This window comes from Aquarana catesbeiana, linkage group LG07 (assembly GCF_042186555.1).
Source record: "Aquarana catesbeiana isolate 2022-GZ linkage group LG07, ASM4218655v1, whole genome shotgun sequence".
Lineage (NCBI taxonomy): Eukaryota > Metazoa > Chordata > Amphibia > Anura > Ranidae > Aquarana > Aquarana catesbeiana.
This window is the reverse complement of record NC_133330.1, coordinates 81,188,838-81,216,685: the sequence shown is the minus strand read 5'-3', so window position 1 is coordinate 81,216,685 and position 27,848 is coordinate 81,188,838. Positions and strand designations below refer to the sequence as shown.

General features: G+C 42.0%; 1 protein-coding gene across 2 annotated transcripts in view; it reads left to right on the top strand.

Annotated features, from left to right (window-relative positions):
* The first annotated feature begins 2,107 nt into the window (after nucleotides 1-2,107).
* Nucleotides 2,108-27,848, top strand: part of HRH1 (histamine receptor H1) — a 353,387-nt gene continuing 327,646 nt past the window's right edge. For both annotated transcript variants that reach the window (XM_073592373.1, XM_073592370.1), the window contains exon 1: nucleotides 2,108-2,450. The gene's annotated coding sequence lies outside the window, so the exon portion shown is untranslated. The remainder of the gene's footprint in view (nucleotides 2,451-27,848) is intronic.

Sequence of the window (27,848 nt, the reverse complement as noted above, 5' to 3'; positions counted from 1 at the left end):
ATTTTAACAGAACATCGCTGCACTGCACCATGCAGTCCCATTTCATGAACTCCCGTTTACACTGAACATGCAGTCTCGTTTACACTGAACTCTGAGTTAAAGCAGATGTAGAACCAGCATAGATTGGATGGGCTGTCTAGTGGGCTGTACATGCTCATCTACAGGATGGCATAAAGTGTAACATCAGCTATTACTTTTTTAAATTTTTGTATAGTGTAAGTGTACAACCTCTGTCAGGTCTTTATTGATGCCTGTTTTCCCACCCTTTCTATTTGTCCTAGTGCCCATTGTCACAAAGACAGAACGTGATGGGGAATCCAAACTTCACAGCTGTCACCTCAAGAATAAAGTAGGAATCTTCCAAAATGGTCACCTGTTCTAGTGACAACTGTCCTTGGGGTTAATTCCTCTCTCTTTCTGTTGTGTCATTGGAAGGTTTCTTGTGCTAAAGAGTTTTGGCTAAAGATACACTTGAAACTTGAAAGCTTGAAAAAGTTTTAAGGTCTCAGGGAACCCCCACTAAAAATCAAAATACACAGCTAATGGTACATTTGCCTGATATGTTTAAAGTTTACAAGTATCCATCCTGTCCTGTGAAAATAGCGGAGCTTATGAGCAGCTTCACCTAAAGCAGCCACCTTTCCCAAAGGCCAGTTTACTTACCGATACTTGGATCCCCCAGAACATGAAGTGAAATGTAGTATTCACAAGACCAGGACACTCCCCAGCAACACTGTGAGAGGTAGAGTTCAAGCACCATAACAGATGGCCTCATGATGCAGAAGAGGTTCAAGGCAGGTACTGTGGAACAGGGAAAAGGCACAAGAGCTTGATAGCTACATGCTATCAGAAGCCCATTGCCCAGGGCTTGTAATGCTTAAGTACACCACCATAGAGGGAAAGGAAGAGGAGCAGGCAGCGCCAAGGCATTGCCTAGCAATGAGGATGCCTCTCTCTGCTGGCCAGTAAAAATGGAGGGGCATTGCAGTTAGTGCGGGGCACATTGCCTAGAAACTGACACTCAGGCCGGGAAAGGGGTGGCTGCTGCAGGGAGGGAGGCAGAAGGAGTGGCTGGAGTAGGAGCATGTCTCACACTCCTAACAATTGGTAGGTTGTACAGAGTTATAAATAAAATGATAAAGAATAAGTGCCCTAAACCCTTCCATCCGCTCTATATTATCAGTGATTATCTGAATAGAAAAACTTGAAAAATTGTAGTGACCTCCTACTCTGGTGGTCAGTGTAGTCTAACGATCAACCTGTTACTGCTCTGTTCTCAAGGAACCCTCAGCAACTTCTGAAAGAACCTCAGCACTCCACAGTTGACTGGTGTAGTGACAGGCTTTGTTTGCCACTGATTAATTTAGTTATGATACAAAATGAGTAAAATGGAAGGGTAACACAGTACTACAATATATTTACAAGCAAGGAAGCAGATTTGAGCTTTATTTGCAAGACTGTGCTTACTATCACACGTAGAGATTTTGTGACATACTTGAAAATCTCTGTAACCAAAGGGAAGATGTTCGCCATGTGAGCTTTGCCAAAGAACATCACCATTTCAAAGTGCAAAGTGATGATGGGTACTGTCATAAATTCATTTAAGCGTGGACAGGAGATTTTTTTGCAGCTGCCATTCCTGGTGACTGATCTTTCCCACTTGTGGTCACCTTTAATGGGAAGGGCATCCTAAATAGGTTGTCATGTTTATGTATACAAAACTCTAATGCAATAGACATAAAATAGTTTTGGTGTAAAATAGAGATTAGCCTTTTTGATATTCTCAGCCATATATAATTGTTTTCCTTGAAATAAACCAGAGGTCTCTGGCCGCATCTGCCTGGAAAAAAATATATGCACTGGGACAATCGGTGCGTGCATTTTTATGAAAACAACTTCCTATCAATGTCCAGATTCAGGGACTTGTGATCAAAGACTGCTTTCAGGAGAAGCCTTTGTAAGGCACTTCATTAAGCCTAATAAGGAAAAACAAGGAGTTGAGATGGTAAATGATATGTAAATAGTAATACAGGAGGGGCGATGGAAAAGGGTTGCTCTGGAGTTAATGAAATAGTATTTCAGCACTGTCGTAGTTACCTCCACAATACGGTGTGCAAGAATGGTTGGTCTACCAGCGGAGGTTTCAATAGTTGTCACGAAGAAGCTTTGTTACAAAGAGGGAGGGAGAACACACTGAAGCTCAGAGCTGGCTTCATCATTCACTCAGACACACAAAGAACTGGAGAGGAGGAAGATGGACCAGACATGATAACACAGGGATTGGAGCACGTGCATCTCAAAAGTCTTACGTTCCACAGAAATTACTTCTATTGTAGATTTCAGTTTTTTTATTTAAATCTCCAGCTCTCATAATCACGTGTCGTCTCATGAGGAACATTTACTGGATGCACAACCCATGCAACCCTCCTAGACAAATCAACTTATTAAAGGTCAGTGATTTAGACTTTGTACTTGTTGAATGAGCAGGTAATTGACATCATTTTATTTCTTAGTATGTTCTTTCATTTATCATTTAACTGTTTTTTTGTTTTAACAAGTCAGGGCAAAAGAGCACTAATCCACAATAACCAATCACAATTTCTGCATTCATGATTATAGAATGGCCAGAACAATGAATAATTAGTTCTTATTGGTTGATGTGGGTTGCTGTATGTGCCCATTGCCCTGATGTATAAGCTTATTTGGGGTATAATAAATGTTATAAAAAGAACAGTGGTGTGCTATAATTCGTACCCATCTAATATCAGCTTTTAGCAGTTTACTGCAGTCAATTGAATTTTGATTGGTTGCCATGGGTTGCTGCATAACAGTGATTTCATGATTATAGAATAATCAGAACAGTCAAAATAAGTTCTGATGGGTTGCTGTTTGTTATTACATATGCAAATGGCCCCAAATTATAAGCCTCTTTGTGTTATAATGAATGTTGTAAAAATAAAAGCGTAGTGATATCCTTCATAGCCATCACATATCATATTTTAGCAGTATACTGTAGTTTAATACAACATTGAATTTTGATTGGTTGTCTTGGATTGCTGCACAGCAGCACATCACATTCACAACTAAAGCACATAGGGCTTTATTAAGATAGTGTGAACATCAGTGATTTTTGCTATCATATAACAAGCCAAAGGTTTTCAGCTTTTAAGGGTGGAATAAAGCAGAACCTTTAAAATCTAATCTTCAGGTGTTAATCACAGTTTCCCCTATGAACATTTATTTTGCTTACTACACATATTATATTGTTAATATTCTTTTGTTTTGCATGATTTTTCCTAAAAAGAAAAAAAAAAAACTCTCGTATAGGACTTTGTGTTTAGATATGTGGAGATTTTTTTGTGTTTTTTCATAATGTTTCAAAGGATGTCTCTAAGCATATGGAAGGCATTAATGACAACGTATATTGTTTATTTATACCATATGACCCTGAAAGTATTTGAAAGTAGGAATAAAAAAAACTCAGTAAGGACTTGGGTCACAAACAATTTATAGAGAGGGTGAGAATAGGAAGCTCATGTTTTCTACTTAATTTCAGCTGTAGATTTTTTTGATATTGCTCTGTGCTGCAAATAATTCACTTTTCACCTGATGCATGGTATCTAGGGATGAGCCAAACGCCCCCCCCCCCCCCCCCGGTTCGGTTCCCACCAGAACATGCAAACAGGCAAAAACATTTGTGCGAACATGCGAATACCGTTAAAGGCTATGGGACACGAATATGAAAAATCAAAAGTGCTCATTTTAAAGGCTTATATGCAAGTTATTGCCATAAAAAGTGTACGGGGAAACGACAGAGATTTTAAGAATGCTTAAAGTGAAACGATTAAAAATGAAATATTCCTTTAAGTATCATGCCTGGGTCCCCATAGTCTGCCTGTAAAGTAGCGCATCTGTCTAATGTGTTTTACTGTCCCGCAGCAAAATTACATTTCTAAAGGAAAAAATGTCATTTAAACTTGCTTGTGGCTGTAATGTATTGCCGGGTTCTGGGAATATAGATAAAAATCAAGGGAAAAAACTGTGTGGGTCCCCCCCCCAGTCCATACCAGGCCATTTTAGCTGTATATTTAACAAGGGGACCCCCAGATCCCGCCCCCCATGTGAATGGGTATCGGGTACATTGTACCCCTACCCATTCACCAAAAAAGTGTCAAAAAGTAAAAAACACAAAAGAACGTTTTTGACAATTTCTTTATTGAAAAAGAAAAAAAAGTGTCTCGCGATGTCCATCCATCTTCAATCACGGCGTCGACGGACCCGAAAAAAAAAAAAAAAGGAGCTCCGCCTCAATGAGAGGCTTCCCGCCGACTGCTGTCTTTTTGCGGTGACAGCTGTTATAAAGGCAAGGGCGGAGCCACCCGGTGATGGACCCCTAAGCACCCTCCCCATGTTGAGGGCAAGCGGCCTGGTATGGTTCAGGAGCGAGAGGGTGCTCGTTTGTCCACCGGGCAAGGGTGGGCGAGGGGTCTGGTATGGATTTTGGGGGGAACCCCCGCCCCATTTTTTTTATTTTGGCATGGGGTTCCCCTTAACCACTTGAATACACTGTATTATATATACTACTCTGCCTGCACTGACTGAATATAGAGTCTACACTGAATATCTAGTCTACACTAAATGCATAGTATATATATATATATATATATATATATATATATATATATATATATATATATATATATATATATATATTAGACTGTATATATATATATATATATATATATATATATATTAAATACACTGCCTGCACGCCACTAACTAACCTGCCCACCTAATCTAGCTCAATCTATCTCCGTCCACACACTATACACGGCCGCTATGTAAGCAGCCTTATATAGTGTGGGGCGTGGACTTAGTCCCCCTGAGCCATGATTATGGCACTCGCAGCAGAGCGCACTGTGATTGGCCAAAGCATGCAGGTCAGGTGCATGCTTTGGCCAATCATCAGACGTCAATGCACTGAGATCTTGCAGTGCACTATGGGGCGTTCCACGGCGCTCAAATTTCCCACGAACGCCCCATATGGTCGGTTCGTTTGCGAGCAAACAAACATCTGATGTTCGAGTCCGACTTACGTTCGACTCGAACTGCGGGCTCCTCCCTAATGGTATCTTTTTGAAAGGAAACATCCCAATTAAGGCTAAACTTAAAGAGAACCTGTCAGGGTAGAAGCATAAGAGGAAAGGGTAGGCTCTGGTCTGAAATCCTTATCTCTGGGTCACTACTTAGTAATCCAGAGCCTTAAAACAAACAGCTGAATTAGGACTATCAGAGTTTGGACTTTACTGGATACTTACTGGTTCCAGTTGGTGACACGTGGAAGGGGTGAAGCAAGGGTGAGGGCTACAGTCGTGCAGTGTACAACTTCAAAAAGTCAGCAATTGCAACTAACTATATAGGTTTTAGGTCAAATTTTTTTTTTTCATATATGATGTTTTTTTATATCTAATATGTACACATAATCTATATTTTATTAATAAACATATAAAACTAAACTCCAGCCAGCTAGAAAAAGTATCAGGGTGGCGCCCCTCTCCTCTGCACTGCAAGGGTCAATTGCTTATTTTGTCTAGGGGTAATATGCAGCAATACTCACCTCATTCCTTAACCCCTTCGCGCCTAAGTGTAAAACAAAGCTAAATGCCTAAGCACAATTTTGCAACTGTGACTTTTGTTAGTAAAACTGTACATATCATCACAACTACTTTGTGCATCCAGGTGGATTATACCTTGTTTTTTTCAGGACAAATTGGACTTTCATTTGGTAGTAAATGGTAATCTCCTGATTTTTTTTTCATTATCAAAAGAAAACTGGTCCAAAATAGTAAAAAACATTTTTTATTTTTTTATTTAGCTGATTATTTCTTGCTACTACCATAACCTACCACTGAAAAAAACACAAATTCAATTCTCCTGCTCCTGACGATCACAGCTATACCACATATGTGTAAGTTAGTTGTTTGTTCCCGTAGTACAGCCCCAAAACAATAGTGCGCATTTTGCATTTTTCTATCCTACCTAAAGCACACTGACACTAATTAAAAAAAAAAAAAAAAAATCCTGTAAAAAAAAAACAAAACTGACCCTGACTTTGACCCTAACATTTGACCCTGACCTTTGACCATTGACCCTAAACTTGACCCAAACACTAACCCTGGCACTGACCTAGCTCAAACCTTGCTCTAGGTATATTTTATTTTTTTTTTTATAATATTATTATTATTTCTTTTTTTTACGCACACTTTTTTTTTCACTGCAAGGAGAGAGAGAGAGATACTAAGCATCTCTCTCCACCATTCACAGAGAAAGAAAATTCGGGGGTGGGCTTCACAGTGACCGATCACTGCTAATCAGAAGCTTTTACAGCGATCAGGTGACCCGGAATTGGGTGTTCCAGGTCCTGAACGTTATTACAGGACTCGGGGCTTCCACTGAGACCCTGGTGCACAATGCAGCATGCTCCCAGCACTACGGGAGATACGCAAATATGCGTTCCCAGTCCAGTGGGGTTGCATATTTGCATACGGTTGGCAAGAAGAGGTTAAGCTGGCTATAGATAGATAGATCCCTGCTGAACCGGCCAAATTATGAACAATCTGTGGCTGTACCCTCTCGACAGAAGTCACTCTAACGATCAACTTATTGCAATAGAACTATGGAACTGTTGAAAAACTTTAATTTGATCAGTAGCTGCAACAATGATCAGTGTATTCTGACAGTGAAGGAGGTCCCGCCATCAGAATGCAATTCCACAGCAGGGAGGATTCCTCCATCAACCTCACTTTTGTGGATGAGGGAACCTATTCTTTTTTTTTTCGATCAGCCCTCTGGCATTCTGACAGTAAAGGAGGTCATGCCGTCAGAATGCAATTCCACAGCAGGGAGGATTCCTCCAGCAACCTCTCTTTTGTGGATCGGGGATCCCATTCTTATTTTTTTTCGATCAGCTCTCTGGCTGATCGAAAACAAACCAATCATCTATGCCTTATTCCTCATCCCCACAGGCTTCCTCCCCATTGTATTACTAGTACAAAGCCGTTCCTCTTAGTTGCTTATTCAGTCATGGCCTTTCCAATGTCATCATGCATAATGCAGGACCAGTGGTCCAGAGGATGTCGAGAACCTGCCAACATACTGGTAGTGCTGAGCACCACAGGAGAGTGCTGGATGCTATGGAAGCGAGGAATAAGTTATTTTGCTTATTCCTGTTCCCCTAGATGAAACAAGAAAATAATCACGGGGGGGGGGGGGGGGACTTTCTTTTGGGTTCAGCAAAGGATACCCAGAGCACCATGGGTCAGCTATACTGCACAATAAACAAAACATACTTTACAACTATCTATGTCTGATTAAGAAACATTTTCCTTAAAGCGGTTCTAAAGGCAGAGCATTTTTTTCCTTAATTCATTTCCTGTATTAAAGTAAACAATATCCTAGTATTTGTATCGCTCACTCACCCCCCCCCCCCCCCCATTATATTTACCTGAGTTCTCACTTAATCCAGCGCTGTGCCCATCTCTAGTGGTTCTCTCCTCTCTCCATGCATTCGCAGGAGAGAGAGGCAGCAGTTGGAGCCAGTGGCTCCTGCTGTCAGTAAAATCCTGTGAGGAGGGAGCAGGGGGAAGGGCTGAGCTGTGCTGTGTGTGGCTATAGATGCACACAGCTCCGCTCGGGAGTAAGCCTGCAGGTGAACCCCCATAGAAAGTGGCTTCCTATGGTGGCGCACCGAGGAGACTAGAGCGCCAGTGGGGGACTCCAAAACAGGAGGTTTGGGCTGCTTTGTGCAAAATCATTGCACATGGCAGGTAAGTATAACATGTTTGTTATTTTAGAATTTTTTTTACTTTACGAGGTGGTTGGATCGGTTTATGGGACCAATACTTCTACATACAAGCTGAATTTTATCTTCTTCATTGTGAGGTATTAGCATTACTTTGTTTTAATAAACAGGTTATACAGTTTTACACTACGTGGATATTTTCCATTTATTCTTTATGATGGAGTTATTTTTACCATAAGCCATGATACTTTTAACAATATAAGAGGAAAGAAACACCGGATTTCCATTTTGGATCTATATACAGCGTTTTCGACTTATAACTAATGCCCCGTACACATGAGCTGACTTTTCAGCATCAAAGGTCCGACGGTCTTTCCGACGGACTTTCGACGGAGTTACAACGGACTTTCGAACGACTGGACTTGCCCACACATGAACGGACTAAAGTCCGTTCATTTGAATGTGATGACATACGAAGGGACTAGAATAAGGAAGTTCATAGCCTGTAGCCAATAGCTGCCCTTGCATCCTTTTCTGTCCGTCAGACTAGCATACAGACGAACTGACTTTTCGACCGGACTCGAGTCCGTCGGAAAGATTTGAAACATGTTCCAAATCTAAAGTCCGTCTGGATTTCGACAGAAAAAGTCCGCTGGAGGTCCGATGATGCCCACACATGGTCGGATTGTGCGACGGATTTGTTCCGTCGGACCAGTCCGGTCGAAAAGTCCGGTCGTGCATTAGAGTCCACTGTTTCTGGTAAAGAGGCAATTTTTGTCTTTCGGTGGAGGTGCACCTGGATATTTTACTTATTGATTTGTCATGTACACCTTTACTGGATGCACACCATGGGAGTTTCCAATCAGAAGAATCTACACATTTATTCTTTCTTATGAGACACTAATGGGACTCATTTTTTGTTACATTTTGTTTGTTTCATTATATTACCAATCTTTTAGCGCAGCAAATTTTTATTTTATACTTGATATTCACAAATGTATCCTATTGTCTTGTTGCCAGCAGCTCGTTTGTTCTACCAGCGCAATAATTTTTGCTTATTTTTAAAATTCTAGCTGTCTGGCTGTTTTATTGGCTTTTTAGCCACCTGGCACAAGTATGCAGATCAGAAAAGTCAAAGAAAAGAGAGATGTCCTAATCTGCATATTTGTATTAGTTCAGTTCAGAGTATTGAAGCTGGAAGGTCAGTTGAAGCCAGGGGGTTATCATGACAGCCAGGCAACTAGCAGTTGCAAAATGATAAGCCACCAATGGCAGTAGAAGAAACGAAGAGCAGCCGTTTTTGTTTTCTTTGTTTAATAACCATAAGTTAGCCCAGCCTTTTTCAAGCAGGGTGCCTTGAGGTTTCATCAGGGGTGCCTTGGCAAAATGCCTAAAAATGTCCCCAACATTGTATACAAGCCGCTGGGTGGATAAAACCTGCCTTTTAGTTACACAAAGCCACAAGGTTTCATCGTACACCATTACAACCTTATAACTGCCAACCTCCTAATGACCAATGACATCATTAGTTGATAAGGAGGATGTCGGTGGCCTACATATTATCCTTGTTTGACCCTCCCCTGCCTCTCTCCATCAGCTTTGGGGTCTCATTAGCTAAGTGAGGGACAGAAATTGAGGGAGAAGAGAAACATTGGAATACTGTACTAGTCAGTACCAGTTTGCCAAAGATTATTTGCTTTGGAAGAATAAATCACCTTTATGTTGGGTGTACTACGTGTATTGATGTTGCTGCATTATGTAAGACTATCAGAATAGTTTTTATATTTTAGAATCGGGCGCCTCAAGACTGTCCATAATTTTGGAGGGTCCCTCAAGATTGTTCATAATTTTGGAGGGTCCCTCAAGACTGTCCATAATTTTGGAGGGTCCCTCAAGATTGTTCATAATTTTAAAGGGTTCCTTCACTTAATAAAGGTTGGGAGACACAGAGTTAGCCAATAAATGTATTACTTAAGCTTCAAAATCTTTGCATTAATTGGTTGCTAACATGATACAATACTCTACTACTGCTTGTTTCTCTTAGGAAAAGTTACCTTTAAGACCTGGTACTGTTGGACAAGGGATGAGCTACTGCTGAGATGATTCTGTTGCTTTCTTTCAACATACATGAAAGTTGGAATAGCTAAATGTGTGAAAAGAAGATTAGAGCGACATCTGTTGGCTAGAATACAGCATATAATGAATATGTTATATTTCATAATTGCAAAATGTAAAAAAAATGTTTTAAACCTGAATATAATAAATAAGCAAAGCGAACATGTGCAGAATAGTGATGCATTCATAAATTTATATTCCTCTTAAAGATAACCTGCTGGGATAGCCCAGGTTTAGATGCAATGCTAATTCTTAAACAGCAAGCACCTTAGACAGCGTTATGCACAGTGACAGTGACACAGTGACATTCTACACATAATTAACCCTGTACCCGGATGGTTAACCAATGGCAGCAGTTTGCACTTGGTAGCAGACTTGTAACTTATATATGTGACACAAAGATAGTCATGAACTACAAATCTTTATGTGTGAAATGTGATAATAAAAATGTAGCAAAAATGAAAAAGCATGTGTCAACTGCTACAAGGTAAATTCACTGAAAACGTATGACGGGTTCTTTTATGATAAAAAAAATGAAATTTCAAGTTATCTCAGGGTATTTTAAGAGACCCAGACATGAAATGATGCTCCCTGTTAACTAATCTGCCTCAAATATGGACAGCACAACCTCCACCACAGCAGTGCAGCTTGGTACCCAGCCTGTTTATTAGGCAATGAAAGAGCAGCAGCACAGCAATAGGTTATCCCTCTGCTTATTCTGCTCTTTTCATTACATTTGCATGCAGTACTGACAAATTGGCTCCTAAGTTTACTCCTTCCTTTGCCAGTCGGAGTGTTGCTGTATAAGGAATTGCAAAAGACGGTTATAGGTAAAAATTCAGGCACTTGTACCAGTTCCATATAAAAGGCATGTAATTATTCTGTAATGAATAAATAACTGCCTTATTTTGAGCCAACAGTTGAAATGCCCACAAGAGGTTTACAAGCCAGAGTTTCACGGTTTCTCGAAGCATATCTCTTCTGATTCCTCACTCCTTGCAGTGTTTCCTTTGTATTGTATACCACATCGTTTCCTAGCAGTATGAGAAACAGTATACTATGATGTCCTGTATGTGTCATCTGGAATATTAAAGTATTGACAAAGTTTTAAAAAAAAATGTAACAATCATAGTTAGAAAAGAAAAAAAGAAAAGAAAAGTCACATATCTTAATTCAAGCAGATGCGGAATATTTAAAACTCTTGAAAGAATTGCCCAGTGGATCTACATTCAAATATTAATATAAAGCTATACAGTAATAGTCTTACATAGAATTCTGATAACACTTGCTGAAATAAGAAAAAAAAGAGTAAAGTAAGATGTACACTCACAGATCGTTTTTTTTCCAGCCTACAGCTGAATAATAAATAAAAAAAAAAAAACCTAACCGGTTTCTCCATCCACACTAAACAGTGCAGATAGATGAATCTCCCATTGCGGCTAGTGTACTCAGCTGCTGTCTGGCCAACGATTGTCCGCCTGGCTCCTTGGAAATTTCAGTTGAAGGATGTTGGTTTGAAGGGGGCCAGCAAGGCCACCCGCTATATGGATTTCAGGCAGAACTGGATGAAATAAGCCCAGTTGATGGTTGGCTTAAAGTGATTGTAAGGGTTAGTTTAAAAAAAAAAAAAAAAAAAAAAAAAGCATATCATACGTTCCTCCACTGTGCAGCTCGTTTTGCACTGAGTGGCCCTGAACCTGCTCTTCTGGGGTCCCTCGGCGGCTCTCGTGGCTCCTCCCCACATCAGATAACCCCTTGGGAGAAACGCTCTCCCGGGGGGTTACCATGCGGGTGAGCTCCCGAGTTCAGCATTTGGCGACCATAGAGTCCGAATGCAGGACTCGGCCCTGCCCCCCCGGGGCCCGCATCATTCGATTTGATTGACGCCAGCGGGAACCAATGGCTACGCTGCTATCAATCTATCCAATCAAGAGCCGATAACTCCGTGCAGAGAGACAGCGCGTCCCCCTGGGTGACGTTTGAGGGCTCAGGTAAGTAAAACTGGGGGGCTGGGGGGCCGGTCACAGACAGGTGTATTTTCACCTTAATGCATAGGATGCATTAAGGTGAAAAAACACATAGGTTTACAACCCCTTTAATAGAGGGGCTAAAATACCTTCTTGGAGAAAATGCTGCTTCAGGCTTCCTCCAATTGGCTTAGGCCTTTGGTCACCTGACAATAATCATTCTTACCTTTAAATTGATCTTGTGGCCCAAATCCCTAGGCTTCTGCTCCCATGACCAGCAAAAGTCCTACTTATTGTCCCTGCATTTTATTGATTATGTTTGCTTTTTCTACTACAGTAGGTAAAATGTGACTTTATGATGGTTGTGAATGATTGGTAGCACCAGCAGGGAGATCTCAACGATGGAATAATCAAGAAAAGAAAATGATGGTCCAGTGCCTGATTTAGTTCACTAGTGTCCATTTATAACTGAAATTCCTGACCCTTAAATGAAATGTGTAGCAAGAGCTACGCTACCCACTGGTATAAGTGTCTCAGTTTAAGAATGCTTGAACCCAGCATGTGGTTTCGGGGGCTACCAACGCTGGCCTACTTTTAATGGTAGTTAGCTATCTGTCTATGGTTTCCTAACAGTTTCACAAGTCACTCTCATAGAACAAGGATGCAGCAAGTGAAGTCATAGCAAAGTAAGAACTTTTGATCTCCATGCTATTACTGTCTTGAAGCCATCAAATCAACACTACAGCCTACATATTGTCTGAATATGAGTTTTTTTTAAAACTAATCTGACTACAGTAAACTTACATTCTGGTTGGCTGCTGTGCCATACTGCATGTCACCTGATATAAAAGCCACTTTTTCAGTCTTACTAAATAAGTTATCAATTGATATCCAGAGAGGTGTTATTCCAACATGGATGCACTACTACTAAACTAAATATAAAGTTCTGTCTTGGCATTAAATTTCCATTCTGGGATATGAAAATACCCAGTATAAAATGTGCAGTCCTTGACATGAACATTGTGTGATATGACAAGTCCTGTGGGTTCAGCTGGCTGAGAAAACTCATTTTAAGCAAAAATCCTCTAAAATTGTTTAGGGAGTGACACAGGACATGGAGGCCCTCGGGGAGGAATGATTCAAACTACTGCTACTTCTCACAACGAAATGCACTGCACTTAGTTGTAAACACTGTTTTAAACTGTTTAATCCTGTACTGGTTTGTACAGACTACAGTTATCATGACTTCTCACATTACATCTTGATTCATTTCTTTTGCTATGTACATAGGACCTCAGATTTAAGGGGGCACTGTCTTATTGCTATCCACTGGTATAAGTGTCTCAGTTTAAGAATGCTTGAACCCAGCATGTGGTTTCGGTACATCTGTACAAAGCATCGGGATTGCTCAGCTGAGTCATTCTTCATTTATTTTCTGTTACTGACAATTGTAATCAGCCTATGTCCATTACCAACCTCATATTCCCTGAGCAAGAGTAATCCTTTTAAACAGATAATACATTTCTGTTGAGCCACAGAAGTGATTTCGTTGTTAACTCTTTAAGCAAGCCTAGCTTTAAAAAAATAAAATAGATTTTTTGAATTATACCCCTTAACTATGTTAGATATAAAAATACTTTACACCTGATTTTGGGTTTCTATAAAGGGTCTTTAAATATTGTTGAAGAAATATATTTACTATTTATTTACAAATGTGCTCTAGTTCTCTTTTTCACATAATGGCAGAGCTTTACTAAAGCTGGTGCACACAGAATCTGGTGCAGCCGTACATAGTAACCTATCAGCTTCTAGGTTTTATAGTCAAAGTTTAATTGAACAAGCTGAGGCTGGAAGCTGATTGGATAGTATAGGGTCAAACAGAAATAAAACAAAATACATACACACCCAAAGGCTACCTCCTATTGTTTAATAATGGTGTAAAACAGCATCAAATGATGTACAAAATAAAATCACAGTGTCTATTTCCGCTCCAAAGTATCCCTCCCCCTACTCATAGTTACCTTCTAGGACCTATACCATTGGCGCATCATCTAGTCACCCCCCCCCGCCCAGAACCCACACCCATTATTTCCCCTGGACTCTTAATCCTGTGGACCAGCTGATAGAGATCTCCCTGAGGAGCTGAGGCAATGTGGCTGCAAACCACTGTCCCCACGGATTGGAGGCCCTGGTGACTGCATCTGCAAAGTGAAAGAGTTCAGGAATGCAGGGACTCCAGAGACCATCCAGGATCCTGGATAGTATAGCACTACACCCTAGAGCCACAATCTTGGGGGACGGTCAATAGTTGGAATGATAACCCTACTAGCAATTATCCTTGGAACAGGATCAAAAATCAAATGATACTAGTCCCGTGTAAGCAGGTAGCGGTATTGCCTGTAAAACCTGGTACAAGAAGTATATGGCACTGAGAAAGTTCATATGTCCAGAAATCTGCTAAGTCGATGTTATGGAGAACCACACCATGGATTGAAAAGTCCCACTAATCACTCCACTTCTATGTGGTGTCATGTATTGAAGGGAGTAGATTAGCATCAATCATGCATATGGGCAATACCCTATAACAGTATGGGAATAGTGATATTTGAATGTGCTTTGCATTTGATCCAGCCAGTGGTAGGATAACGGGTCCCACGTGATCTAGGTAACCCAGTGATACTGCCGATATGATCAATCTGCATGTGGTTATTTTACTCACTGTCCCGTGTTCTTCCAGCGATTCCAAGGAGGATGTGCAAGGGTAATTATACAATAATTTAAAGCGTAACTCCACTTTTGTTGAGAAAAAAACATTCCCCTCTGGGTGATCTATGTACATTGCAAGGATTATAACAAACTTTGTTGCAGATTCCTACATTTTGTTATTCTGAAGAAATCCTTCTGTGTTTCTCTGTGCCTCTGTGCTAAGTGGGTTTAATGGTCTCATAATTATCTGTCAGCTGTGCACTTGCAGGCCTCTAATGAGGAAATCTGCTGGGCCTGCATCCCTTTAGACGTGTTCCTATTAAAAGTATCTCTCCAAAAATAAAATTTTTGTTGCAGGGCATGCCTGATATCTGACTGGTATCTTAGGCAGACTTCTAAGAAAATTGGTGAGCCAATCACACAAGCAGGAAATGATCTTTCTGGGGGTGGTCAGTACACACTCTGTGTACAGAACAACTCCAGGTAGCCATATTGCAATGCATTTTCAGAAAATCACAGCGGCTGCAGATTGAAAAGGAAAGGTAATTTTTAATAACATTCAATTACAATATGACTTGTGTCACAATTCTATGCGCTATACTATTTTTTCTTTATTTGCTATTTTTGTTTCGCACGAAAGTGGAGTTACCCTTTTACCACTTGCCGACCAGCCACTGTCGTTGTATGGCAGCAGGTCGGCTCTCCTGCATGAATGGCCGTACCTGTGCAGAGGCTCGTACAGGTGCATTTGCGGGTGTGTGCACTCTCCCTCCCGCTGCACACTGCGGGAGCGTGCCCACGGGTCGCGCGGACTCGATGTCCACCGGCGACCCGCGATCGCCTAGTACAGAGGCAGAACCGGGATTTGCCATTGTAAATGAGCAGATCCTCGTTCTGACAGGGGACATGTCAGAGATCTACTGTTCCCAGTGATTGGGAACAGTGATCTCTGTTATGTCCCAGTGAGCCCATCCTTCCTACAGTTAGAACACACCTAGGGAAAACACTTAAGCCCTTGATCGCCCCCCCTAGTGTTAACACCTTCCCTACCAGTGTCATTTTTACATTGATCAGTGCATTTTTATAGCACTGAACAATGTAATAATGTCACTGGTCCCCAAAAAGTGTCATTTGGAATCATATTTGTCCGCTGCAATGTCGCAGTCCCGCTATAAATTGCAGTTTGCCACCATTACTAGTAAAAACAATAAAAAAAGTCCCTAAATCTATCCCATAGTATGTAGATGTGATAACTTTTGCGCAAAACAATCAATATACGCCCATTGCAATTTTTTTTAACAAAAATATGTAGAAGAATATATATCGGCCTAAACTGATGAATAAATGTGTTTTTTATACATTTTTTTGGATATGTATTATAGCAAAGAGTAAGAAAAAATGTTTTTTTTTTCAAAATTGACTCTCTTTGTTCGTTTATAACACAAAAAATAAAAACCACAAAGGTGATCAAATACCACCAAAAAAAGCTCTATTTGTAGAAAAAAAAGAACGATTTGTTTTGGTACAGCATTGCACGACCGTGCAATTGTCAGTTAAAGCGACGCAGTGCCGTATCGCAAAAAATGGTTTGGTCATTAAGGGGGCAAATCCTTCCGGTCCTTAAGTGGTTAAACTATTTCAAATCATATAAAATGTACCATTTTAAGAAAAAACATAGGATCATTTATAAGGTCATCCTAAAATTGATGGCAGCAACACGTTTCAAAAAAGTTGGGACAGGGCCATGTTTACCACAGCGTAGCATCCCTCTTTTTTTAACAACACTCTGTAACTGCCTGAGAAGTGAGGAGACTCCAGTTGCTGGAGTTTTGTGAGAGGAATGTTGTCCCATTCTTGCCTGTGTAAGATTGGGGTCATTAAACTTAAGCGGTAGGTGTGTTTTCAATGAGTTGCGCCAGCCCAAAACTGTATTTTAAGGACATGACAGCCCACTTTTATTTAAAAAGTCAAGTCAAAGTTCATACAGATAGCTCTTCCCACGCAGGGGGTTCAGCCCAACACTGCAAAGACATAACATTCAGCTTCCTGGCTCTCTTGTGGCAGCTTTACTACTCCGAGTACCTCTGCTGGGTCTTCCTGACCATCAAACACCTTTTGGTCTTCCTGACCATCAAACATCCCAAAGTTATGCGACTGTACTTTAGCTCTGCATCTTTCCTTGCAGCTCCCTAGCTGCGCTTGTCCCTTCTGGACTTCCTCTCAGGCTTGGCCCTTCCTCTGTCCCAACCTGACCTTGATGCACAGCATCTCACACAGCTCCCCTCAGACACACTGACCTGCCTCAGGAGGGTGGGGCCCAGAGCTCTAACTTTGGCTCTATTGGAAAGCCAGCACACACCTGAGCAAACAATGTGCTTGCTTCTCCCAACATCTGGCGTAAACCACTCTTTTACAGAGTAGAACGGGGTCCCTACGCTTGATATAGGATTCTAACTGCTCAAAAGTCCTCAAAAGCCCTGGGTCTTCTTTTTCTTCTTTGTCATAGTTTTGTCATAGTTTTGGTTTGGTGAAAATTCTGGACTGCAGGCAAACCAGTTAAGCACCTGGTCTCTTCCACTACGAAGCCATGCTGTTGTCATAGATGCAGTATGTGGTTTAACATTGTCCTGCTGAAATATGCAAGACCTTCCCTGAAATAGAAGTGTTCTTGATGAGAGGATATGCTGCTCTAAAACTGGAATATATCTTTCTGCATTGATGGTGTCTTTCCAGATGTGCAAACTGTCCATTCCATACGTACTAATGTCCATTCCATTCCATACGCAGCATTCCATAGCATACAATCAGAGATGCAGGATTTTGAACTGAACTCTGACAACAAGCCTCTGGAATCCGGGGAAACCGGTGCCCATGGTTGTCAAAAGGAATGTCAAATTTTGAGTCTTCTGACCACAGAAGAGTTTTCCACTTTGCAACAGACTATTTTATTTATTTATTTATTTTTTTAATTATTTATTTATAACAGGAACAGGGCCCACACGAGCCGACATGGTAAACAGTAGTACAGAAGATAATATAATTGTGCATTAACACATCAAGGTATATAATAACATGTCTGATTAACCAAGAACTTTGATCACAGAATAAATCGTATTAGACATAGTTTCGTATCTTTGAGACGTCTCAAGTGTCCATGATGTTTGTCTAGATGTCTCTACTTTAATTAGTCTGTGTTGTTGACAGAAAAAATCTCCTTCGTAAGTGCAAGTGTTGATGTGCCAGTTTAGGTAATGGCTTCTAGGTGTCGGGGTTCATGCGTCCCATCCCTGCATTGTCTTTTCCCTTTTATTAAGAAGAAGAAAAAAGAAGACCCCCATATGTGGGGATAATGAGAGCAAGAGAGGATAGTGTATTGGAAACTAGAAAGATAGAAAAGGGGAAATGGTCAGGAGTTGATAAGAAGGGGGAGGGGGGTGGTTGTGGAGCCCCGGGCATGCAATGTCAGGGGGGGTGTACAGAAGATGCGAACATGGTATACTGTATTAGTATCGACCGAGAGTGAGTGGGGGCTTGCTGAAGGGTGTACCTTCATATAGCCGTGGTGGTTTCTCTCAAGGTCTCACCCTCAGTCGAGAATATGAAGATGTTCCATAGTTGCCCAGTTTTGGTGAATGTTTCCTGCCTGTTTTGCGCTGTGAGGATAAGATCCTCCATGTGTTTTATTTCTTCTACCTTAGCAATCCATGAGGCAATGGTTGGTGGTAGTGTGGCTTTCCAATGGATTGGGATGCAGGCTTTAGCTGCATCTATCAGGTGTCTAATCACAGATTTTTTGTATATTTTCTCCGTAATGTTAGACGCATGCAGGAAAAAAAATGCAGGGTCTTCTGGAATGCTATGTTCTGTAAATTTCTGAGTAACTTCACGCACTGTTCGCCAAAAGTGGGACAAGTTTGGGCATGACCAGAAAATACGTACTAATGTTCCTTTGTCTGCCCGCCACCTCCAACAAAGATCAGACTTTTCCGGGAAGAACTTGTGAAGTAATGCTGGGGTCCTATACCATCTTGATAGGAGCTTGTAGTTCATCTCCTGGTATTTGGCGCAGATGGAGGATTTGTGAGTAAATCTAAGGACGTGCTGTCGTTTAGTCGTGTTGAAGTGGCAATTTAATTCCTTTTCCCATTTAATTAATCCCGGGGGCGAAAAATCTGCTTGTGCTGTGGTTAGGAGATTGTAGGCTAGGGATATCGTATGTGTTATGGTTCCTGAAGTAGTGCAAAGTTCCTCCAGTGTTGTGAGGGGTTGATCATTGGTGACAGGGGGTTTCAGGGAATGGAGGAAGTGACTTAGTTGACGGGATCTCAAGAAGTCCAGACGAAACAGGCCCGCAGGATCTGAAAGTTCTGTGATTGTGTACCAGCGTCCTCCAGTACTAAAGTGGGAGGCTTGGTGAAGGCCTGCGTCGCTCAGACCCTGAAAGATCGCATCTTGTATACCTGGTGTGAAACCAGGATTTCCCAATATGGGATATAAAGTGGAGTTATGTGAGGAGATGGATGTCTGAGATAAGAGTCGAGACTCGTGTTGTGTTACCAATTAGTGGATGACATTTTGTTTCTAACGGTAGAGTCTTGTAGCACCAGGGGGCCCTACTAAGGGGGACCGTGGTTTGGTTTTGCTCCATTTGTGTCCAGAGTTTGGTTTCTTGGTGTCGACACAAATCTATTAGCCTCCCCAGATGTACCGCTTGGTGATAAGCACGGATGTCTGGTACCGCAAGACCGCCATGTTGTTTGGGAAGGATTAGGAGTTTATGTGAGAGTCGGGGTCTCTTTTTGGCCCATATGAATTCAGTAAAAAAGGATTGTATCTGCTTAAAGTAGGATGTAGGGATAAAGATAGGTAGCGCTTGCATGAGGTAGAGGAATTTTGGGAGGATCATCATTTTCAGAATGTTACATCTTCCAATCCAGGAGTGTAGCCCCGTGTGCCATTGGTTAAGTAGTGTTCTGATTGTTTTCAGCAGTGGTGGGAAGTTAAGGTCATATAGCCTTGAAAATATGTGTGGAATGTACGTGCCCCAGTATTTTAGGGCAGTTGCTGTCCATTTCATTTTAAAGCTGTATTGTAGGTATATAAGCTGTGGTTGCGCTATCCCCACTCCCATCGCCTCCGATTTGGCAAAGTTGATCTCGAAATTGGAAAGCGCCCCATACGTTGTGAATTCCCAAAGCAGATTTGGGAGGGAGACAGAGGGAGTAGTGATCGAAAACATAAGGTCATCCGCATATGCGGATACCTTATGTTGGGTGTGGTTTAATGTGATGCCTGAGATGTTAGGGTTCATTCACACGTGGCAAAGGAAGGGTTCTAAGGATAGGGCGAAGAGTAGGGGAGACAGTGGGCACCCCTGTCGTGTTCCATTAGTGATTGGGAAAGATTCCGAAATCACCCTGTTTGCCCTGACTCTGGCCGACGGTGCCTTGTATGCCGCTGTAATCCAACTCAACATGTTGCTGCCCAGTCCTACGTGTCGTAATGTAGCAAACATGAAGGCCCAGTTAACCCGATTGAACGCTTTTTCCGCGTCAGTACCTATGAAGACGCTGGGTGTCTCGGTGTGAGTGGCCGAGTAAAGCAAGTTCAGGACTTTGGTGGTATCGTCTCTTGCTTCCCTTGTGGGGATAAAGCCCACCTGGTCTAAATGTATCAGGTGGGGCAGGTGGAATTGTAGTCTGGTGGCTATAATTTTGGTAAACAGTTTCAAATCCGTATTGAGCAGGGATATGGGTCGGTAACTCCCGCAACAGGTCGGGTCTTTACCCTCTTTAGGGATGATAGATATCTGGGCCTGCAAGGAGGAGGCATGTAGTGTTCCCCCCTCGGTAAGGCCTTTATTAGCTTGGTTAGGTGATCTCCTAACGCTGGGACAAGTGTCTTGTAGTATTGAATCGTGAGGCCATCCGGCCCGGGGGCTTTCCCTGGTTTGGTGTGTCTTATTGCAAGCTGTATTTCAGATAGTGTAATGGGGTCTTCTAGTAATTCACGGGTCTCAGTAGCTAGAGTGGGCAAGCCTGATGAGGTTATGTAGTCTGTCACACGGTCCAATTGTGAGGGTGTCGCGGTTAAATTATAAAGTGCTTCATAATATGATTTGAATTCCTGTGTAATTTGTTGTGGTAGAGTTATTTTGTGACCCGACGGGGAATGTATGCATGGTATGTAGGACGCCAGTTTCTGGGCATGTAATGATTGTGCTAAGAGTCTACCACATTTATTCCCCGACTCGTAAACCCTTTTGCGTGAGATTTGGAGTGCTGCTTTGGCTTTAAAGTTAAGGAGATCTGTGACTTGCATGCAAATTGTGTCTAGCTCATTTTTTAGCGGTCCCGTCGGGGTTTGTTTGTGGCTATTTTCCAGTGTCTGTAACTTACTAAGAAGTAGGGTCAGTAGGGCAGTTCTTTGTTTTTTCAGTCTCGCACAGTGTTTTATGAGCAACCCACGTATCGCGGCCTTGTGGGCCTCCCACACCAGGCCCACGTCCCTGTCAGTGGTACTGTTAGTTTGAAAGTAGTTGGTAATTTCTTTCATCACATCAGCGAGTACCTCGGGGTCCTGTAGGAGGCTCTCATTAAGCCTCCATGGTTTCCTTTGACCTCTATCGAAGTCCGTCAGGGCATATTTCAGTGTGATCGGAGCATGGTCCGACCATGTTATAGACCCTATTGAAGCGTTTTTAACATCCTGAAGTTGATTGTGGGGGACTAAAAAGTAGTCTATTCGCGAATACGAGTTGTGGGGGCGTGAATAGAAAGAGTAGTCTCGTTCGCCGGGGTGGAAAAGACGCCAGGTGTCGATCAACTGTGACGCATGTAGGGCTGTCTGTATGGCCCTATGTGTGCCTTGAGTGGTGAAGGAGTTTCCCGAGGAGGTGTCCTCTGCCGGGATCAGGGAGATGTTTAGGTCGCCACCGGCTATAAGCTGACCCTCAGTAAACTTCTGGAGGATAGTTAAATGTTTTTTAATGAAAGTGTCATGTTGACTATTTGGAGCATAAAAGTTTGCGATAGTCACCTTTACTCCCCTGATTAGGCCTTTGAGGAATAAAAATCTACCCATCGGGTCTCTTAATACTGCAATCAAAGTCCACGGGAGATTTGCCGAGATCAAAATAGTGACCCCTCTAGATTTGGCCTCTGAGTAGGTAGAATGGTACACTGTTGGGTAAAATCTATTTTTGAGGATTGGGAATTTGTTTTCCCGGAAGTGTGTCTCTTGTAGCAGAACAATGTCCGCGCGTAGGCGTCTCATATCATTGAGCAGCATCCGCCTCTTTTCAGGGACATTAAGTCCCTTTGCGTTTAACGTGACAATGGTAATCTCGTCCATGTTCTGGGGGGGGAGGGGGGGTATAGGGCGTAGGGGGGACAAGAGGGGAAAGAAGAAAGGAAGTTGTAGAGTCAATGAAGGAAAGGAGAGGGAGTAGGTAAAGAGAGAGGGTGACCCCTGAAGTGTGACCACTCCTGCAGGGGTATAGAATGCGTCCGCTGAGGGGGTGTAACCACAGTGGGCGCTAACCAGTTTTGTTGGGTATCTAAAATATCAGCAAAGTAATTGCTATTACACTCCCCAGTGTCACCTGGGTGAAGAGCGTTGTCCTATGTGGAGATGTGTCTAGCAAGGGTCTTCCGGGAAGCTCCCAGACCCTTCCCGATCACAACGGTCTTTTTCAAGTATATCAGTGTGAGCTATAAATAAATGGTTATCTGTAAACATCAAAGACAGTGCATTTAGATTAGAGATATATATCTATACAGGTCTATCAGGTCACAGTTAACGCTATAAACAGAATCTATAACATAAAATATCAAACTACAACAATCCCGGACTGACTTATGAAACAATGCGTGTTGCCATATGGCGCTATCTTCCAGTGATCCCCTCGGGGGGCCAATCAACAATTCCCCAGGACCTTCCCTCAAATGGCATTAACGGGGCAACTCCCCTGGAAATTGCCAGTATATGTGGTGGGTGTTCCAAGAGTGTCTACGCTGGTCATCCCCAAGTTAATTTCTCTCTGCATGCGGGAGAGTTAAGACCTATTAATTCCCTCTGTCCTCGTCCGTAGCCCTCCACCCCAGCCTCCAGCCCATGGCCCCCGTTGCAAAATCTCCCGGCGTAAGACCCGGTGACCACGCCACTCATTCAATATGCTATACATCTTCAGACCTAATTCTTGTCACCTTAAGTCTGATACTCAATACTTCCATTACATTGGCACATCAATCTCCCATAGTTAAAGTAATGTGTCCTCTGTTACCCCTGGATTTCCAGGAGTCGTTACTTCTGTTATACCCTAGCCGGGTAAGGCATTTGTTGAGCCTGGGTATATAAATGGGAGTACTAAAAAGGTCAGTTTACCAGGTTTTAGCCCTTCCGGGCTGTAGATGACAGGGGTGGAAAGCCCCTCTCGTCCTGCTTTGGGAGAGTGTCACGGATTGAGTGCTATGCAGTTCTTGAAAAGTGACAGGGTATAGGACCAGGCCCGAAGTCATTATCACCACTGTTGAGAGGAAGGAGGAGACCACCAGTGTTCAACAGCATAACACCACTCCTGTGGGTGAGTGAGGAGGCCGTACTCCAGTCTGGGCACCTCTCCGGGTATGTCTCTGAGGAGTAGTTTAGGGCAACCATAAATAACAAGGCCCAGATTATAACTCTCTGAGGCTCGGGCGGCGACCACAAGGTGAAACCTTACCGGGACCGAGTGGGAGGCAGGGTGCAAGGCTCGTAGCCTAGGTGTGTTGCAGTGACCACTAGATGGGTGAGGCAGTCCTAAGTAGCGCCACTGCTTCTCCCCTCACATCCAGTCAAATCCCCGGCGGGGGGCATTAGTTCCAGCTCCACGGCACCGGAGGGGAGGGGACACAGGGAGGAGGGCCAAAGAGGAGTCCACACCGGGGGGGACATCCCAACTGTGGATTAACAAAGTCAGCCTACATGGGAATCAGGGAAAAGTCTGCAGAAAAGAACAATTAGGACTCACGTGACCCGGCATGCGATGGAGATCGAGGATGACCGCGTGGTCTTTGAGAATGTGCAGCAACAGACTATTTTAGATGAGCCTTAACTAAAAGAAGACAGTGGTGTTTCTGAATCATGTTCAAATATGTTTAGATATGGCTTCTTCTTTGCATAATAGAGCTTGGTGAATGGCATGGTGAAGTGTGTTCACAGATTTTTGGAAGTAGTCCTGGGCCCATGAAGTGGTGTCCATCACAGAATCATACCTGTTTTTAATGCAGCACCATCTCAGGGCCCGAAGATTACAGGCATCCAATATTCTTTTGATCTTGACCTTGGCCCACAGAGATTTCTCCAGATTCCCGGGATCTTTTGATCTTTTGATGATTCTATGTACTGTAGACGATGATATATTTAATAACTTTTCAATTTTATGTTGAGGAACATTATTCTGAAATTGTTCGACAATTTTTTGATGCTACTTTTCAGATTGGTGAACCTCTGCCCATCTTTACTTCTGAGACACTCTGACTCTCTAAGATGCTCTTTTTATACCCAATCATGTTACTGACCTGTTACCAATTAACCTAATTAGTCACAAAATATTTTTGGGCAGCAAGTAAACATGCTGTCCATGAAGCTGATGTGTTAAAAGCAGACAAAAAGCGGGCAACTCAGTCAGGGTGCCCATGCTGACCCATGTCCACAGCCAAAAGCACAAGAAGGGGCACATGAGCATCAGAACTGGACCACAGAGCAAGGGAAGAAGTTGGCGTGGTCCAATTAATCAAATTTTCTTATACATCATGTGTATCGCCAGGTGTGTGTGCGTCGCTTACCTGGGAAAGAGCTGGCACCAGTATGCAGTATGGGAAGAAGGCAAGTTGATGGAGGCAGTATGATGCTTTGGGCAATGTTCTGCTGGCAAACCTTGGGTCCTGCCATTCATGTGGTTGTTTCTTTAATATATACCACCTACCTAAACATTGTTGGTGACCAAGTACACCCCTTTATGGAAATTATATTCCCTGGAAGTGCTGGCCTCTTTCAGCAAGATAATGCTCCCTACAAGAATGGTTCAAGTATGGTTTGAGGAACACAACAATGAGTTTGAGGCATTGACTTGGCTTCTACAGTAAATTCTCCAATCTCAAACTAATTGAGTATCTGTGGGATGTCCTGGAAAACAAGTCCAATACATGGAGGCCCAGCCTCATATCTTACAGGACTTCAATGACCTGATACTAATGGCTTTGTGCCAGATACCACAGCATATCTTCAGGGGTCTAGTGCCGTCCATGCCTGCCTTGACTGGTCAGGGCTGTTTTGGAGGCAAAAATAGAGCCTACTAAGCTATTGTTGATCAGTGTATGTTTTCTTACTAGAAAAATAGCTCATTTTGAAAACACTGGCCTGCTTCGTTTAAAGTGATTCTAAAGGAAAATAACAAACTTGCACTGAGTAGCCCCCATCCTCTTCCTTTTGGGTCCCCTGCCGTTGGTCCTGGCTCCTCTCTCCTGCAAGCCTCCTGCTATTGGGACACTCGAGCAGGCTCGCTCCTGAGCATCGCTCTGTTTGTCCATTCACACACAGAGCTTGGCTCAGGCCTCGCGCCCCTACTCTCTCCTTGTTGGCTCTCCTTAATGCATAGAATGATTTAAGGTTAAAAAAAACCTTGAGCCTTTAGAACCACTTTAACCACTTTAATGAGGCTTTCCAAGTGGAATTATTTTAAGTAGCATTTTCATTCATTCTTTTTCTCTTCTTTGGATAGCTGCAAAGTGTGAAGTCAAAAAGATCATGCCAAGATCCTTGTTTGGAGGAGGCATGAGGAAAGAGTTTACTTTGAGAAATGAAAACAGGGCTGTGAGAGTTATCACAGCCTACAATACCGCCAGCCACCACTAGAGGGAGAATCCATTCTAGTAGGTTGGATACACACAGGTACAGTAGAACAAATCTTGCTTACAATCTGCTGCACTTTGGTGCAATCTTTGTAGTAACTAGGTGAATCCCACATGCTTCTGAGATTCCTCAATTTATGCTGTGAGCTGGAATTCGATCTGTCCCTGCCTATGGCAGATTATAGGGACCACTAGGGTACAGCAACATGATGAAAACAGATTAACAGTAAATTTACAACTGAGCATACAGGCACTAATAATTTACTTCAACTATCTCTAGGAGTTATGAATTCTTAGCTTAGTACACAGAAGGCCACTTATAATTTTTTTTAGATTTTATATTTCTAGGCGGGCAGTGTTCTGTAATATATATATTGAATGAAGTAGTAATGACAAAAAAGAAAAAAGAAAAGAAAATGGCATACAGAAATGAGCTGTTTGCTATAAAATAAAAAGGATAAGAATAGAAATAAACATTACTGTTTGGGCAGTATTGTTTTATCCTGTTGGTGGGAGCACACCTGGAAAAAAACTGTTGTGTCGTGCTCTGGTGGATACATTTCCACGTTTACTTTTATGCTACCCAGTTTAAAAGGGGAGTGATGTGGGATGGAATCTTTCTTCTTGGCCAATCATTTTTGGAGATGGCACTTCCAATCAAGTGAATGGGCTGCCCTATGCTGTTGTGTGACACACATGGCAAAAAACGCGGCAAACAAAGCAGCGCGTTACGACGCTCAGGAGTGAATGCAGCCTTAGACTGGTTCACATTGTACTGCATTACTAGCACACACATGTTAATGCGCATGATGCCGCACATTAACATGCATTGCGGTAAGCCAGCACATTTATTTGAACAAGCAAAATGTGCAGTGAGTTGTTCTGCTGAAAAATGCACCATGTCTAGTGTTGGTTGTAAAGTTTGTACCTCTGATTTTGCAGTTTATTGAATTTGTGCATATTAGGATGCGAGGGCATCGCTTTGTATATCAATCTTTATTTCTAAACAGGCAGTGTTGTTTTTTCTTTGCAATATCTTTCATCAAAGCACCTTCACAACTGCTAACAAGGTGAAGCTAATTCACTTTAATGGAATAGCTTGTAGTCTGAGCTGCCAGCTTTTCTATTTCATTTTGGTCTAAATTCTTGTGACCATTATTAAGAAATCTTAATTTAAAAAAATGATACAACTTTTATAATTGCCTTACAAGCCTTTTTACAATTTAGTGTTAATACAAATACATCTCTAGTGCAGTGAAGAATGATTTTCTTACTAAAAACTTAAAAAAAAAGTTAAATAAATCAAAATGGCTTCCTGATATGATATACTTCCCTAGTGTATGTTAAAAAAACAAAAGCACTTTATTGTATAAATGTACTCACATATAATTTAAATTCTGTTACTTAAAAAACAACAACATCAAAACTGGAACTTCCAGGTGCATATGCGTGATGACGTCACTTCTGGTTGGCACGTTTTCGTCATATGACTTCCTTAAAACATCCTAAGGAAGTCACATGACGAAAACGCGTCAAATGAATTTTTATATTTAAAATGCTGTTCCTTAAAAAAAAAACTATAAAAACCATAACTTCCAGGTAAGCATGCATGATGCGGTCACCTCCAGTCAGTGCGTTTTCATGTGACCTCAGTACATCATGCACACTCTGAAGTGATGGTTTTTATGTGTTTTTTAGAGAAACATAATTTTAAATAACATGCACATACATTTATACAATAAAGCACTTTTGTTTTTTTACATATTACATTATGGAAGTTCTTTTATTTTGAAGGTGAGCTGGATTGCCCCGAAACAAAGAGAGGATTGTTGGCTTTGGATCCTTCTATCCCTGGTCTGAATAAGTGATAACAGAGTGGATTTGGGGACTGTGGAGTAGCTTGTTTGACTCACTTGGGAACAGGGGGTTTATATTCTCTAATAAGCCTTCCTACTGATACTATATGCAATTGATTTAAAGAGACAGTACGATGATATGAATTATTATGAAAAGTAGTGGATGGATGGATGGATGAACACACAGACAAACATAGAAGATAGATGAATGGATGGTTGGTGGTAAGGATGGATAAGATGGATGGATGGATGGATTAAGGGATAAGATGGATGGATGAACCCAAAGACAAACACAGAAGATGTTTGGATAAGATGAATGTATGAGATGGATGGATTTACATGGGTTACTGTTTGTTGTGAATGTAATGTATTCTTGAATTTGTGGTTTCCAGACCCGTTATGGTGCGGACATGTATGACATCATTGTTTACATGCATGACATCATTGCTGACATGCATGACATCATCGCTGACATGTATGACATCATCACTGACATGTATGACATCATCAC